Genomic DNA, 17,686 nt, shown 5'->3' with positions numbered 1-17,686 from the left:
CCCAAGTAAACTACCTCTTCAGCAAACTATCTAGTCAGCTTTATTTTACCACGCAAGAATAAACAGGTTCACAGGTTCATAGGTTGGTACTACGCTATCGGTCCTAGGGCCTATACAAGCCTAGCCATAATACCCTGGACATTTCTTCCCACAATATTTAATTCCCTAAGCACAAAAATTTGTATTTCGATATATTAACAATCCAGTGCAACATCTGATATTTATACAACAAATATATGATGATGATGGTGGTGAACTTGATGAAAAAAAGGTTTTAAAAGAGAATGGAAAACAAGTGAAGTGCAGAATCACTGAGCTGGTAACCACTGGCAACATAAGAATGACATAGCCACAGATTCTTTCCATATTCATAGAAAATTTTGCTCTATATGATTATACCCGCGGTGGTGGTGCTGCAGTAGCATAGTCGCCTCACAGTAAGACGCTGTCTGGTTCGATTCTCAGGTAGAGCGTCTTCTGCGTGGAGACATGCGTGAAAGGGCGTACCTTCGTTGAAGGTTGTGCATCAGGCCTGGCAAGCCGGTACGTAAAAATCAACTGCCAATCATTAACGGACTGGAGTTCCGCTGTGGCGACCCCTAACCGGGAAAAGCTGAAAGACACCTCAGGATACGTACCCAAGGAGTGGCGCACGGCGACTGTGGTCCCACTTCATAAGGGCGGTGCCTCCACAGACCCTGGAAATTACCGCCCCATTAGCTTGACAAGCCTTATCTGCAAAGCCATGGAGAGGATCATAATGGAACTCATAAATAAAGACATAGGGAACTTGCAGACTTTGGATCCAACCCAGTTTGGCTTTGTCAAAGGCAGATCCTGCCTCTTAAACTTGGTTGACTTTTTCGAGACAGTCACCAAGGCCATTGATGAGGGAAAGGCAGTCCATACAGCCTACCTCGACCTGGCAAAGGCCTTCGACACAATACCCCACTCAGGTATCATCGAAAAACTCATCAGCTTGAATGTAAACCCATACATCACAAGATGGGTTGCAAACTGGCTAGCGACAGAACCCACAGGGTCAGAGTTGCTGGAGCCATGTCAGACTCAAAGCCTGTCACAAGTGGTGTCCCACAGGGCTCAGTCCTGGGTCCACTCTTGTTCGGCATCTACTTTTCTGAAGTACAAGCAAACACAGGAGGGTTATGGCTGACAAAGTTTGCAGATGACTGCAAACTGGGCCATAGTCGAAAACACATCTGACACAGATATCCTCCAGAAGGGCCTCACAGAAACGGATAACTGGTGCCAGAGCCATGGCCTGAAGTTAAACGCCAAAAATGCATAGTCATACCCTTCGAAAAACAAGGTTACCCCTAGCTACCATATAGGTGACAATCCACTGAGCACAGAAAAGTCATCAGGGATCTGGGGACCCAAGTTGACAGTAGTCTTTCGTTTGACACTCATGTTGCTAAAGTAGTTAGGAAAACCTTCTATATCGCCCACCTGATCATGAAGGGATTCACATCTAGATCAAGGGAGGTCATCGTCCCCCTGTACTCATCACTCATTAGACCTATGAATGAGTACAATGCCCCGTTCGGAATGTATCTGACCAGACACCTGATGCAGCTTGAAAGGCCCCAAAAGTTCCTCACCAAAAGGATAAAGGGTCTCAAAAATATGTCTTATGCTGCCCGACTGAAAGAACTCCAGCTTTATTCAGTCTCATACCGCTTGCTCAGAGGTGACCTGTGCCTGACATATAAGGCTATGTCAAACCCAGATTTGATGAATATGCTTCACCTCAAAAAATCTAGATCCCTCAGAACCACAAGGGCGGGAGACTTAAACCTTGACACGGTTATAAATAGAACGTGCTGGAGGGATGGATTCATCACCCAGAGACTCCCTATGCTGTGGAACAAAATCCCGGTACATGTGAGGCAGAGCACCTCGCTGGCCTTGTTCAAGAGGAATCTTGACCAATGGATGGGAGATCGCAGATATACCCCAGGGATTACTTCAGTGTCACTGCTTGACAGAGGCACAGAAAAATGATAGGCATAGTTTTTATTCAAACTAAAGGGGTGGCGAAAGCCACATAACTATGGGCTAGGCTTATAAATGCCCTTGGGCAGATAGCCTAGTATGAACCTATGAACCTATGAACCTATGACACAAACAAACATGATTATATATTAAACACACACACACTCACTGACACACACATAGTTGTGTGCGTGACTCTATGTATGCATGTATGTATATGTATATGTATATATATATATATATATATATATATATATATATATATATATATGGGTCTACCTGAGATGGTCGACAAGCCATTTGATCGACTTTCATTTGGTCGACAATTCATTTGGTCAACAAGCAGATTTGCCCCCCTCCCCAATGTTGTGCGATCTTGGAGTTGATATATTTAGTTGGGGGGGGTGTGGGGGGCACAGCTCCCCACACTGGTGGGTGTGAGGGGCAAAGCCCCCCACATAACATGGTTGTCGACCAAATGAATTGTCGACCATGTGAAGTAGACCCATATAAATATATATATATATATATATATATATATATATATATATATATATACACACACACACATACACACACATATATATATATATATATATATATATATATATATATATATATATATATATACACACATACACACACACAAACACACACACACACATGTATATATATATATATATATATATATATGTATATATATATATATATATATATATATATATATATATATATATATATATATAGCGTTTACATTACATTGTATTTGAATATTTACTGATAATCCACAAAATCCGACTGATAATTGTGAGCCAAGGAACTTGTAAATAAAATACAAATTTATTCTTATCGAATGAAGCGCTTTGATGATAGGACCTTCAAGCTGAGGTCTAAATACAACTGTAACTCTAAGCTTGTAGTTTATGTAGCCAGGTGCCAAGCATGCTCAGCCTTCTACATTGGTAAAACCGAACATAGGTTAAAAGATAGAGTTTATGAGCATACATACACTATAGAAAAGAAAAAAGACGAAAACCCATTAGCAAGGCACCTTATTGAACACAATAACCACAAGTTTCTTTTCAAAGTTATAGATCATGTGAGCTTTGATGTGAGAGGTGGACCATTTAACTTGATGCTTGAAGAACGTGAGCTGTTATGGCAGGCGAGGCTAAATGCATTCCTAAGTCCTGGTCTGAATGATGCCTGCAATATTACGTGCCTTTTAAAACTAAAATGTCTAAATAGATGAAGCAGGAACTTTGTAACTTATAACAATGTGTTTTTGATTATGTTTATTTAGTAGTTTGGCGATTTGTAACTAGAAGGTATTTTTGTAGGTTTGTTGTAGGTAAGCCTTTTATAGTTTTTTATAAACAGTAAATCTCTTACAAACCTTAAACATTTGTACTTTTAGTAAAATGACCTTGACCAATGGTCAATTTCTGACTTCTTGGGACAGTTGTTTGCCAGCATTTTTTAGGTACAATTTGTACAAATGTACTGGTTATTATTGTATTTTAACACTTATACTTGTATTGTAAAATTGAGTTAACCGACAGTACAGAACCAATCCTGTTTGAGTTGTTGGTGGACAATTTCTGACTTCTAAGGATTGTTATTCAATCAGGACTGCCATAAGTTTAACTTGTTTAACTGTAACATTAATTGATTTTTTTATCATTAAGCAGTCAATATTGGCTGCTATGCGTAGTTAATCTGCTTAATTTAGATTAGGTTTTATTAGTCTGTTGAATGTTGTACCAGTGTGCACAATGTGTTTCATCACTGCTTTTTATATGTAATACCACTTTAAATATGAGCAGGCTTTAGAACAGCAGCACCAGCTGATGATGATCACAAGATAAGAGTAAGTTGTTTTAAGTGGTGTGTGTATTTCACAAAACTGTTTTGAATCTGAAGAAGTTGACACATTTGTGCCACCGAAAAGCGCTTCATTTGATAAGAATAAATTTGTATTTTATTTACAAGTTCCTTGGCTCACAGTTATCAGTCGGATTTTGTGGATTACGTATTTGAATATTCCTTTGCCTGCAAAATGCAATAACTGGAGCTAGGCACTTTGTGAATTCCCTGGGTGAAGTAGGTAAGCCAAAGGGCAGTGCAGAGAACTGATAGTGTGTGTAGCCTGCTTTGAAGCGTAGATATCTTCTGCAAGATTCCCTGATTGGGATGTGCAGGTATGCTTCTTTTAAATCTAGTGTTGCCAACCAGGCATCTTTGCCTAGCATAGGAAGTAATTGGTGAAGAGTCAGCATCTTGAATTTTGGAATCTCCAAAAAGGTATTTACAGTAGACAGGTCCAGGATAGGACGCCATGAATTGTCTTTTCTGGGTACCAGGAAAAGTCTTGAGTAGAAACCTTGTCCTTTTTCCTCTTCTGGTACCAGCTGAATAGACCGCATGCTTAAGAGAGAAAGTACATGTTTTTGGCCTCTGCACACTGATTTGGGGGTAGGACCGGCCACCTGCTTGGTGTTGACGACGTGTGGAAGTGAAATCTGTATCCCTGGGACACTACATTTAAAACCCATTTGTCATGGGTAATGAGTTACCAATTCTTTGTATGAAGAGCAATCGTTCCCCCCAAAGGGGCAGTCAGTTGATAAGTGCTTGGAAATTTTAAAAGGAAGTCATTGAGACAGTTTACCATAGGGTGAGTCTTATTATTCCCAGATTTGGAAGTGGAGGCCCACCACTGCTTAATTTTGTGTGTCCCCTGGGACTGAAACCTGGGGTTTTTGCTGTGTCTGAGTTTGGCTTGAGAAGACCTGGAAGGGGCTGGAAAGGACCAATTCTTAGAGGGCCAGTGCCTACTAAATCTAGGAGGCTAAACTTGTAAAATATCTTTAACAGTTTGCGTAAATTTAGCTTTATCTTCCATCTTTTTAAGAACTTCCTCAGCCTTGTTGCCAAACAGGCGGTCCTGATTTAAAGAAGCATCCAACAATTTAGCATGAACATGATCAGGCAAAGATTGCTCCTTGAGTCAAGCATGCCTTCTGAGCACAGACCCAGTTTCAGCAGCCCTGCAAGAGACCTCTAATGAATCAAAACCACATTGCAAAGTATGTTTTCCAACTTGTTCAGCAGAATGCATTAAATCCTGTAATTCTTTATTTTCCACACAGTCAGGAATCAACATCATTTTCTGTTTAAGCAGTCCAATAACATGTTGCTGATACTTTAACATATGAAACTTGGCAGTTTAAAGTCCTAATGGCCAAGGTTGCAGAAGTGTAAACCTTCTTACCCCATCTATCCAGCGCCCTGGAGTCTCTATCAGAAGGGGTAGGATTTTTAGCAGTAGAAGCCTTAATGCCCTTGGGCCCCTGTGAAACAGTCTCTGGATCTGCAATAGGATTTTTAAAAAGGAACTTGTGGGACTCAGGGACCCTGAAGTATCTGTCAGGTTTTCTGGGAGCAGGAGGCAAGGAATCAGAGGCCAAACTAGATTCCGAAAAAGCATCATCAACAATGTCTAGTACAAGAGGAATAGCTAAAGACCTATGCTTAGGTAGGAGAAGGAAATCCCTAAGCCTCTTTTTTGAATCAGAAAAATCTTGGCTTTCCCAGTGGAAATGCTCCCTTAGAGTATGTAAGGTTTCCCCAAAAGAAAAATCCTCGGGAGGGGAAGCAGACGGAATGGAGTCCTCTGCATAAGAATCTTCATAAGTAGATAAGGGCAAATCCAGATCATCAGAAGAATCAGAAAATACAGAATCCTGATCAGAAGATTCATAATCAACTTCAGTCCTGGGCCTCTTGGGGTGGGGGGGTGGGGGTTTGGCTACCCCTGATTAGAGTAATTAGATCTTCAGCCATTCTTATCATTTGTTTTTTAGGCATAGAGGCCTGGGCGTCGGTGTTTTAGGCATGGATCGAGATTTAGGCCTAAGTAAAGAAGGAGGCGTCAGTTTAATATGTAAGTCGGTAGGCATGAATACACCCTCAGAAGCCGGTGCCTGCATAGTGGCTCTGGACCCATCCAAGGTAGAGACATCCACGGGTTCCATAGTTGAAGCACCTCGTGGCATACCGGACTCCGAATGGGTCTCAGTAGAGACCTGCGAATCAGAAGTAGAGGGTATCAGGGGCTGCGAAAGCACCTCACTGAGTACCAGTGAACTGGCGACTGGCTTAGGAGAAGCATCGTCGGCAGTTTTGGACCTCGGCGGCCTGTCTCTGTCTTTATCTTTGCGTATTTTAGAAATCCCGGTAGTCGGATGGTTAACCGACGACATTTCTGGATAATTAAACCGAGAACTGAAATATTTAGAGGCGAAAATATACCGACGACAGACAATGCGCTGATTAAATAAAGCACAAAAATGACAGCAAGGTACATCGTGGTCAGGGCCTAGGCAAGGAATACAGTACGAATGAAAATCTTTATGAGGTATTTGCTTTCCACAAGTAATTCAATTATTAACTTTTACTGACATTGGTAAGGAGCAAGAAAAAGTTTTCCCAACGGGGTACTTAGCTTTAGTTGAAGACTTCTGTTCTGAAATTCGAAAACGAGAATGTCAGGAGTCGGCCGACCAGCACTTGCAAACTGCTTCTGCTTCGGGCACCGCACAGAAAGAAAGACTGATGTAATGGCGTCGGCTGCATGTTTTATACCCCTGACGACCTGACGTCATGGAAGAAGGGACAGCAACCGACGCAGGACCCAAGACTTTGTTAATCAGGTCGACTGAGGGCTACCTGCAAGGAGATAACCCAAATGTAATGACTGCAACAGTGAAACATGAAGAACATCATGTTTATACAAATCACTATTAACCTTCTTGTTTTTTATATCATTCACATATTCATTAATGTGATATTTGGCTGGTCTAGAGGTCTGCCCCATATAAAACGCAGAACATGAGCATCCCCATAAAAATATCATCTTCCACATCATCTTTACATAGGAAGGAACTTAAGGAAAGGACAGCTTCATCATCCATGCCTATTAGATTTCTAACAACATCTGGGTGGAATACTCGCACATTAATTGCAGGTTATTCAATAAAATTGGATAATTCTTATGGGGGATGTGAGGCTTGCCAATATGTTACCGGATAGATGTCCCTTCGGATATAGGAGGGGTAGAACATTAGGTTCTCATTTCAAACATTATAAACAACATCCCATTGGTTTTCATTCACAGAAACAAACCACTTTGACAGGGATCAGCTATATGGGTGTTACCCATGTGGGCATTGTGTCCATTGTATTCGCGTGAATAAAACGAAGCAGTTTACTAGCAGAAACACGGGCATGGTTTTTGACATAACATTTTTTGCACATTGCACTTGAGTGGGTTATTTATTTAGCCATTTGCTCGTATTCTGCATTTTATGTGGGGCAGGCCTCTAGACCAGCCAAATATCGCATTAGTGAACATGTGAGTGATATAAAAAAAAAACAAGAAGGTTAATAGTGCTTTGTATAAATGTGTTCTGAGTCATCCATCTGCCAACTTCAGATTTACTATTACAGATATTATTACTGGTGACAAAAGGAATAAGGTTGGTTGACATAGTGTTCTTAACCAGAAAGGAAGGAAATGGATAATTAAGTTAGGGGTACTATTCCCACCTGGGCTCAATGAGCAATTGTGACCAACCAATCAGCAGTTTTTGATAATCAACTATTTTGTATAATATATGGCTATATGTGGAAGTTTCTTTACACAGGAAGGCTATGTAACTATTGCCGAAGCCGGTCTGTTTTTTTGCCATATTAAAACTTTTTTCATCACACCACTTTGTGCTGGCTCTTCATTTTTTACATCTAGTTGACAACCCAGGAACACAATCCTATCTGAAGGAGTCAAGAAAGACTTTTGAATGTTCTCTTGAAATCCCAGCCTGTGTAAGAGATCTCTCACCAAAGACACAGATTCAAGACACTTTGAAAAAGACTATGCAAAGACAAGCAAGTCATCTAAATATGGATACCCTGTAGCCTGCAATAAGCTATAACTGGAGCTAGACACTTTGTGAACACTCTTGGTGCAAAAGGTAAGGTAGAGAACTGATAATGTGATCCGTACAAGCATAACCTTAAAAAATATCTGAAATCTGGTTAAACAGGGACGTGATAAGCATCTTTTAAGTCTAATGTTACCAGGAAACTGAAAGAGGAAGAAGAGGTAACAGGTCGTGAAATGACACGTTTAGGAAAGAAAGATCCAGAAATGGTCTCCAAACCCTTTCTTTCTTTGGCACTAAGAACATCCCTGAATAAAACCCCTTTCCCATCTGTTAATATTTGACTAGTTCTATCACTCCTTGGGACAGCTTGTGATGAAGAACCGGAGGAAACAAGTGTCCTAGCTGGAGGATGAGGAATGACCTCCTGGAAAGGAGAAATTTCCTCCCACTGCCTTCGGTAACCATGATGAATGATCTTCAGAACACATTTACCTGAAACTATCCGTTTCCAAAGGGAAAAATGGAGACTTAGACTTTCTGGATGAAAAAAGGGGCCAGGGACTTGTTGGTCTGTCCTTGGTTTTAGGAGGTTTGAGGTTTGAGGCTTCTTTTTGGAATTCCCCCTTGCTATTTATTCTTAAACATCTTCGTTTCCCGGGATCAGATTAACCCTTTCATCACTAGTTTGGATCAAGTCTGCAGCAAAGGGGCCAAAAAACTAAATCTATATTCAAAGGGGAATTTAAAATAACATTTTTTACATCATCCGGCAGGTTCTGAGGGTGCAGACATGCAAACCTCCACAAAACAGTTCCAGTGGCCATAGCCCATGAAGAAGTATCAACAGTCATACATGCACTATAAAACAATGAAGTGACCTGTGCAATAGAAGAAACTAATTTAAACCGATGTTTCCTGACAAAAAGAAATTGCAGATAAAACATTTCTCATACTTTCAGAATTAGTCAGAACAAACTTTAAAATATAAGCCTGACAATTCAAAAATTCTGAAAATGAAAGTTGCTTAAGTATTGGCATTTTTCCATACTTATCAATAATTTTCCCATCCTTATCCTAAGAGTAGGATCGGAATTAACAATGTGTTTAGCAGCAGTGAGCGAGACCAACTAAGGTTACAGCTGCTGGGTCAAGTCTGGGAATGGTGTATAAAAAATTAGAAGATTATGGAATTTCATACATCCTATCTGTCTTTTTAGGGGCAGCTGTCTGACTATCATGAAAATTGCATGCAATAACATACACATCCTCTAGAGCAGACAGAACTGGAAGAATACATGTATGTTCTGGAAATTCCTTCCATAACAACTCATAGTATTTTCTAAGGGACTGAGAAACCTCAGTATTCTCCCACGGAGAACAATGGGACAATCTAGCAATAATCTCAGAGAAAGAGAATCTCCCAAAGGGAGAATTGGAAACTGAGCTCTCCTCTGAGTCTGAATCAGTAACATGAGGAGAAAACCCTGTAGCTGCACTTCATCTTTCTGTTCAGATTCACAATTTTGAGTATCTTCAGGAAAAGTAGCATCCCGCTTTCTTTTATCAGAAACTACTTTACAAGAAGGATCAATAGCTTGAGTTAAATCCTGTGCCAGACTTAGTAAGCTACTCCTGTCTAAGGAAACTTGAGGAGGATTAAATGCATGTTTAGTTTTCTGTATCTTTTTGACAGGAAAATGGGGCCAACTGTGTTAGCAATGGGAGCAGCAGCTCTCCAAGGGATGGGCACAGCCTTCTGACCCAAAAGGGAGGCCTTCCCTCTCCCAGGACCAACAAGAGTGGCACACCCTTGCCCACTGGCAGAGACCCCAACTGCCACAGAGGACATTGCTCACTCCAGTGCACAGGGGCTGTAGGTGCTATACCAGAGAGATCCAGGGTAAAAGATGAGTGGTCTGAGGTACAACAAATGGCCACAGCAGAGTCACCAACTTCTAGCTAAGGCAAATTGCTAGTCTGCTGTGGTGGCAAAGGCTGTTTACTTAACTTTTTCTTTTTGTGGCTGGAAAAACGACTGACCTTGGAACCGGTAGTTTGTTCCAAGGTCAAGCTGAAAATGGTGCTTCTTTCCCAGGCAACAGAAGCAGAAAATGCTGGTAAAAAACTGCAAGTCTTTAAAAGTCACTTTTTCACAAAAAAACACAGTATAAAGCATCATTTTAATTTCTGGTGGCTGACAAGGTGGTTTAAATACAATTCCTCCATGGAAAAATGTTTTCATTAACTTTACACAACTTTTAAACTGACAGGGGAAAAAAATCACTCCCATTTAAAAGTACGATACAGTCTCATGAAAGTCCAGTAAACATGAAACTCCTAACATTAAAATAACCTTCTTGAAGAGGAAAGTGATAAAAAACAAACAATATTTAGAAAATGGAAGGTTTTCTCCAAAAGGAACTTATCTGCCCAGAGAAGCAACAGCATTAAGCAGCCCACTGATCCTCAAAAGCCTTAGGAGTGTGCTCTTTGGTAGCAGTAAAGCTCCAAATGGCTTGGTGCCTATACTTGTCATTCAGTCAGCTCAGCTAGAGCTGTCTAACAGTTCGGGTGTCAAGAAGGTGCTCTGAAGCTTTGCAAGCTGGATGGCTGTTATATCCTTGACAGGATATAAGCCTATATAGCTAAGCCTACTGCAGCAGTGATTAATATGATGAACATCTTGCTTTTGCAAAAAATACACTTATATGGCAGTATCTGAAGTATCCAAAAGTCGTTAATTTGATGCCTGATAACTAATAACCTACACCAACTGTAGCAATAGTAGACATAATAATGCCAGTACAAAATAATTTGGTAATTTGGCAAAGTAATAACCACCACACTAGAGAGTTCCCCAATGGGGTAGCTATCTGTAATCTGGAAGCTATATTGCATAGACACATTGATGATGCATAGTACTCACAATGACTATAGAGTCTTCCTTTCATGAACAGTAGCAAGAAACATCTGAAGATGGGATGGTTGGATATCCCTCTTTTACCACATATATCCTGACATCCTGAAGGGATGGTGTCTGCCTGACCTAAAGGAAGAAGGGCAAAATGTTCAGGATGTCAGGTCTTCTGCAGCAAATGTCCCAGGAGTTACCACTAGTACAAGAGTAAACAATATGAAGAATATACTTTGGTCTATCCTTGTTTATGCTGCTGCTTCCTTCTTTGACACCAGACAGAATATCAGTTCCATTTTACTGGAAATGATTTTCTGGTGCTGTGCCTTATATAGTTTCCTTCACGATTTTTTATCATGTCATTAGACTAAAGGTGCCCAAAGGGAAGTTACGTTTTATCCTTCAAACTATTAGACTTGAAGCTGGCAGGTTGGCGTCTATAAGAGACCTCATATAATATATCAGAAGATTGGTATGTTGTGGCAACAGCAAAGGTTTCTCCCTTAACAGCAGGGCAGGAGAAAGATTCAGTGCTTCCTGAGCCAGAAACGAGTAACTAGTCTAACTTCCTGCATCTCTTCCTTGATCTTTGTACGACATTTGGGGCAAAGAACTGGAGGAAAATGCAGAGATTGACTACTCCACTTCAGGGAGAAAGGACCCACCATTCAAGCTTATCTGAAATGTACACTGGAGAGGTCTATGTGTGTTACACCTCATTTGCTGGTAATGACTAGAAATGTTTCCCTCTGTACCAGCATCCACTCTTGTGGATCTGCAGAGGTCCTATTTAACTAGTTTACCATGATTTATCCTCACAGTTAGACGTTGCCCGTTCGATTCTAAGTTAGAGCGTCTTCTGTGTCATGTGTGAATGGGCGTTCCTTCGTTGAAGGTTGTGCATTAGGCCCGGCAAGCCAGCACGTAAAAATCTACTGCCAATCATTAGCGGACCGGAGTTCTGCTGTGGCAACCCCTAACCGAGAAAAGCCGAAAGACACAAACAAACAAACCACTGATTTATCCTGAGTGGATATCTATGTAGCAGTAAGTAGCAACTTGAACTGCAGGTCCTGATTCCCAGGCCTGCATGGCTAACCCACATAGGTGAAATGACACAATCCCTCCTTGTTTATGTACCACATCAGTATGGTATTGTCTGGCATGGTTTGCTATGGTAAGGTTGGCTTACATCAAATGTTAAAATCGAGAAATAACATTGATGTCCATTAGTTCGGAAGAGTGGAATGTCAAAAATGGTTTGTACGATTAACTGCATTCGATATTTTCGACATTCCCCTCTTCCAGCTTCGGCGGTTAGCTCACCTCTACTATTTTTCGGGGGGGGGGGGCTACACCCCTCACACCCCCTGCACATTAAATACAGCAACTCTGAGATCGCACTACAGTGAGGAAATGGGGTACTTCCCTGTTCCTCACTGAAGAGTGACCTCCCTCCACAGTCTCGGCATGTTGCTTGTCAAAAGGTCCAGTGCATCATGCAACTCGACTAACCTCGGTCGACCACTTTTGGTTTGATTTCCTGCCCCTTAGAAATCGTGATTTCGCACATCGGCAGTTCGAGTAAGTCATAGTAAACCATCTGGCATCACCTTCAGAATCCATGGCAACCACACGGTCTTAAATACTCTTAAAATATACATGACTGATAATATTAGTTTTATATACATGTGTTGAATTCCTACTTCTGAGAAGTCCATATAGTCTGAATCTTTACGCCTAAGATGAGAGCATGCCAAGCCTCATCTTATCCATCAGTGCTTATACTATGGCTGGCAGATAGATGTTAGAAGAATATGTCAATTTCTTTGACGTCCTACATTTGGGGTTTTGTTGCAAGGAAGGGTTTAGGAGAGATGATGGCCAGGGTAAGGTTGTTAAGGTCTGAGGGGAGGATGCTGGTTTAGTCACACCTACCCCGCTTTGCAGGTGGAGGGGGCCCTGTGGGCCCCTGCTCACCCTCTGCCCTCATACCACCATTTTCTCTTCAAAATGGGCTGGCTATGTTTGGCTATTTTCTCCTTGCCCTTTCCGGGAAAGATGGGTACTCACTTAAAAGAGGAGAGTGACATGACATATAGGTCTCATTGTCTCGAAGACTTTTCCCTTCATTTTAATGAATGCATTATAGGCATGGGGTCCAAAAAACAACTCTTTATGAAAGGGTGCACTGCGCAGCTACACATTTAAATAATCAGACATGGACTGGGTGCTCAGCCAAGAATTACTCCTGATAACACACACTGTTGCAACAGCCCTAAATGCTGAATCTAATGCAACATACCACTATTTTATAACATGCTTTTTCAGTTCTAATGATATTTGAGCTTGGCTAACAAGAAAGTCTTTCGATTTTCATCATGCACTCCCTCCCAACTGTTAACAAGTTGCTTAAGGACATATTCCTAATACTTTAAAATGCAGATTAAGCAATGTAAAGCCCTTAAAGCCAGTTCTGCAGAAGCATAAACCTTGTTTCCAATCATGTCAATCAATGCTTAATGATATTATGGACAGTATTACTGTCCAGAACCGGTATAGCTTCTTTAACCAATTCCAAGGCACTGGGTCTAAACAAGCAATTGGACTCTTGTGGAGGAACTTATGAGGATCACGTACCCAGTAGAAATGATCAGGACTCTTGGGAGCAGGGGGTATGAAAGTGTTGCTCAAGTGTGGTGGCATCAAAAATACCCAGGATCTAGGAGAACTTCCTGGACTAAAGGAATAAATAATGGTCTAGACGGACCCATTCTCAGATAGTCCATGGCTCTTTCTGGGATGTTGAGGTCTTGTGTACCTGCCACTGAAAATGTTCTCTCACTAAGAGAGTTATCAGCAAAGGAGAGGTGATCTAGTGGTGACACAAGGTGTTACAAAGAACAGCATGTTTCGCTATCAGTGCCACAGGACAGCAAGGAGGACTGCTAATCCCATTAGTTCACAATTTTTTAAACAGTTATGCTCACCCTTTTCCCCAAGATGTAATGATGTCACAGGCAGTTTGTTTAGCAGTAGGAGTGTTGGGCTATATGAGGAAGTCACTTACAAAAACATCCATCTACAAATGCCCACTTTCACAATGATTGGGATTTAAAATTACATGTTTCTCAATACTGACATGGAACCATGCCTCCTACAAGGTCCTTAGTCAAGTCGCACCCTAAAAACTGAACTTCTAAAACCCATACAAGGAAAGGTGGCTTTTCAGCTGACACCACCATCCTCACCCCATTCTTTGCTTTCCACTTCTTATTCCCATTTATTATTTGTAGGTGCTGCTGCCCCTCACTTCTTGTTCTTGCAAGAAACAAGCTCTAATAACCCTACCAGACTAATCTCGAACCTAGATAAAATCACATTCCACCCATACTTAACTTTTACAGATGTGATTTTTTTATTTTAATTTTTTTCTCCTTACTGTCCAACTCTAAACACTGGCCCTTGATCTTAAACGTATCCCCTATACACTTCTGATTGCAAGAAGTCTTTCAAGGCATCAACTTATCTACAGACTTGAATTCAACTTGATAAAAACTAGCACCATTTGCCCTTTTGTTTCAAATTTCTAATTTTACCAGCCCTCTCCTTGAGTACCATTAGGCTTACTTTTGGCTTTAATTGTGGCATGAGTTGGCCTTAACCAAACCCAGCTATGAAAAATTTTAGCATACTCCTCCAAGGCACATCAGGCCACTGGAAGCAGTTTAGAAAAATGCCACTGGAAATGTGCATGGAAACAATATGACCGAAGACTAGATAAACTACAGATGTTCCCACTAGACACTAAAAGACTCAGCAAAGACAAAGTACCAGATCATGTTAGGGAGATATGAAATAGTCCTCTTTAGCAGGAAGGATGGGGGGAGGGGTACAGGTAGCAGATGGTCGTGACCATTTCCTGGATCTCAGAATGCTACAAACTCATGGAGAGGATTACTAGTGGAGAAGGAATCCACAGAGGCATTTATGAGGGCACTGTACCGTCTAAGACAGAGTGAGGAGCATGGCAGGGATGGAGGTGATGTCAAACGTTAAGTGCATTTACAGGGCACAATAAATAGGTGAAATAGGTGAACAGTCACTTGTCACATAGCTAATGGGAAGTAATGATGTACAGTAGTCTCAAATACTCAATAAATATAATGCTGAAGAAAAGACATAATCTTACCTGTACTTTAAGGCTGTATATAAAATGAGGCTTTACTAGTATCAACAGGTATGACTTTTGACATTCATATGCAACATTGCTCCTCCTAGATTTACTAATTTTCCTGAATTTCAGACTAGTTTATAGCTTATTAAACAAAAGTATACTAAACTTACACATAAATAACATATCACTACCTATAGGGTGTAGTAGTACATGAAGACCCTCTGTTATAAAAACAAAGAACTCCTCTTCCTGACCTCCACTACGATTTTTAATACTAAAAAGTTTGAGATACGTTTGCTAGTAAAGAATCAAAAAGCTGTGCTGAGAAATTTCCTTTCTCGGTTCAATCAGCTAATAGTAGGATATAATATTCTCAACCAACCCGAAAACACCCCCGCACTTAAAAATACCATAAAACCATATAGTAACTCCAGACCACTACGCTCATCCAACAAGCTGTTAGCTCAAATACACAAAGCTATTAACTCAGCTGGAGACTCCCTGTTTGCCAATGTTATTGGCAAAGCTTGGAATTTACTTCCAGAGGACCTTACTCTTGAACCCTCTCCAAGCCTCTTCAAAAAAGGCCTCAAACAGTATTTTAAAATCCACTAGCTCTGTCCATGTGCCAGCACTGATTAATCTCTATTACTTCTCCCTAATTTACCAGTACTGTATTCACTTCTTGCCCACAAATGCTTATTGTGACCTTCTTGTTCTGTACATTACTTTGTAAATAATAACTGTTGTTGCAATCCACTTGTTTTACATTCTATTACACACATTTAATATTGTGAATCCCTCTTGTGGCCACATTTTACAGACTTTGTAATATGCTTGACATGTATGTATCCTTTTTATCTGTGTAATTGGAGCTCTTCTCCCCGGGCCTCTGCTGAAAATGGACATGTATCCAGTTGGACTATCCCAGCCAACAAATGTAAAATAAATAAATAATAAATAATTATCATTACATGACAAACGGAAGGGAATAAAGGCAGTGTATGTTACTCATTAAGTAAAAGCTATTTCCTTCCCTAAAATCAAGTACCGTGGTAGACTGTTCAAGTGTAAAAATGTAGCACACATTCTTTACCTGTAATAAAATACTGGAAGTAAACAGTATACCAGAAGTGGTATTTAAGAGTTCTTGGCAAACAGTGCCAAACAGCAAAAATGTTCTAAGGCCAAGGTACATGAAAACGCAAGGGAGCAGAGGCTGATGTTTGTCAGTGTTGGCAGTCACACACAGGTGAAAAGTCAGCTACAGCCAATAAGATGCCTGGATTTTCTTTCTCATTCTATGAAAATTAGTTCTGCAGTGTCAGCCACTGAATCTTTGATTCTTCCAAGTAAGGAGCTGCATCGCTGTGAATAATGCTGTAAAAAATAAAAGCTGAACATTGTCTTTCACGGAATGCAGAATGGCAGCCACAGTAATGAGAAAATATAATCTTACTGACTGCATTTTTAAGACAAGGCCCCACAGATTTCTCAGTCTAATGATGCATAACTGTTTTAAATTTCTAGTTTTCTGGCATACATATCCAAAGAGTACAACTCTGGCCAATCAGCACACTCAAAGGAAACTTGATCAAAGAACAAATGTGAAGCCCTCGGCATGTGGTCAAAATTCCTGTGGCTCTATAAACAAAGTCAGCTGCCCACAATCCCACTTCAGAAACCAGGATTGGCAATAATCTGCTGATGTTACCTCCATGGAATGTCACTAGCAGCAGGATCAGAAGTGGACCTCTCAGAATTCATTTGGACAATGGTTTAACTATACAATATTCTTAAGAATACTACATAGTTTCAGAATTTTTAAACAACTTCATTTCTTTTTATGTGACTATTTTAGGTTCACCCTCCCTCAAATAAATCTCTACCACAGAAGAACTAACCAAATTCTGCTGCCAGATGCAAGATGCAGGCATGTTTAAGTTTTTCTGAATGCTATACTCAGAATATGCATCAGTGGTTGGAATCAAACCTGGCAATCTTCAATATGCAGTACGACATCCATAATCTAATTTCCAAAATTCAGCCAAGGGTACTTTTCTTTAAATGGAGAAAGTACTTTTGATGATTATTAAATGAAAAAGAAAAGGTAATCATGAACAGTTTTAGGTGATAAATTTAAGACCAGTTCCTGTTCTTTCCATTTTGCTCCATGCTACAATTTTTTTTTTCATTAAAACACCCCTTTGTTTATAAATTAGCTTACGTGAAGTACTCAAACTTAACACTGGAACTGTGAAACTGACAGCAGGATACTTAAAACAGTATATCCACAGTCTGCATGTCAAATTCAATTAATTATTTCCTGCACCTGTGGACCACCCATTCCACAGGCTACAGCATGTAACTTAGTTAGCTAACTTCTCTAGCCCTTTGCAGATGCTGAAAAGGTCCGCATGTACAAAGTGGGTCACATCACGAGGTGTGCAATGAAACAGTTTAGCCATAAGAATGATAAGGATAATTTGCAACACTGGAAAAGTATTAAAAGGACTGAAGGAGGAACAGACCCTACTACCAATATGTCATCTCACAGATTCAGAGTTATGACAAGTACCTCACATAACTTTTGTATCAGATAATGATATTACTCCGGCAGAAGAAACATTG

At 40.5% G+C, this 17,686-nt stretch overlaps 1 protein-coding gene across 1 annotated transcript in view; it reads right to left on the bottom strand.

Moving 5' to 3' along the window:
* The window catches only part of CACHD1 (cache domain containing 1), a 1,377,863-nt gene that overhangs the window by 1,052,506 nt on the left and 307,671 nt on the right, over positions 1 to 17,686 (bottom strand). The gene's annotated exons all lie outside the window — the stretch shown is intronic.

This window comes from Protopterus annectens, chromosome 10.part0 (assembly GCF_019279795.1).
Source record: "Protopterus annectens isolate FY-2018-M chromosome 10.part0, PAN1.0, whole genome shotgun sequence".
NCBI classification, from domain to species: Eukaryota; Metazoa; Chordata; order Ceratodontiformes; family Protopteridae; genus Protopterus; species Protopterus annectens.
This window is presented reverse-complemented; position numbering and strand designations above follow the sequence as displayed.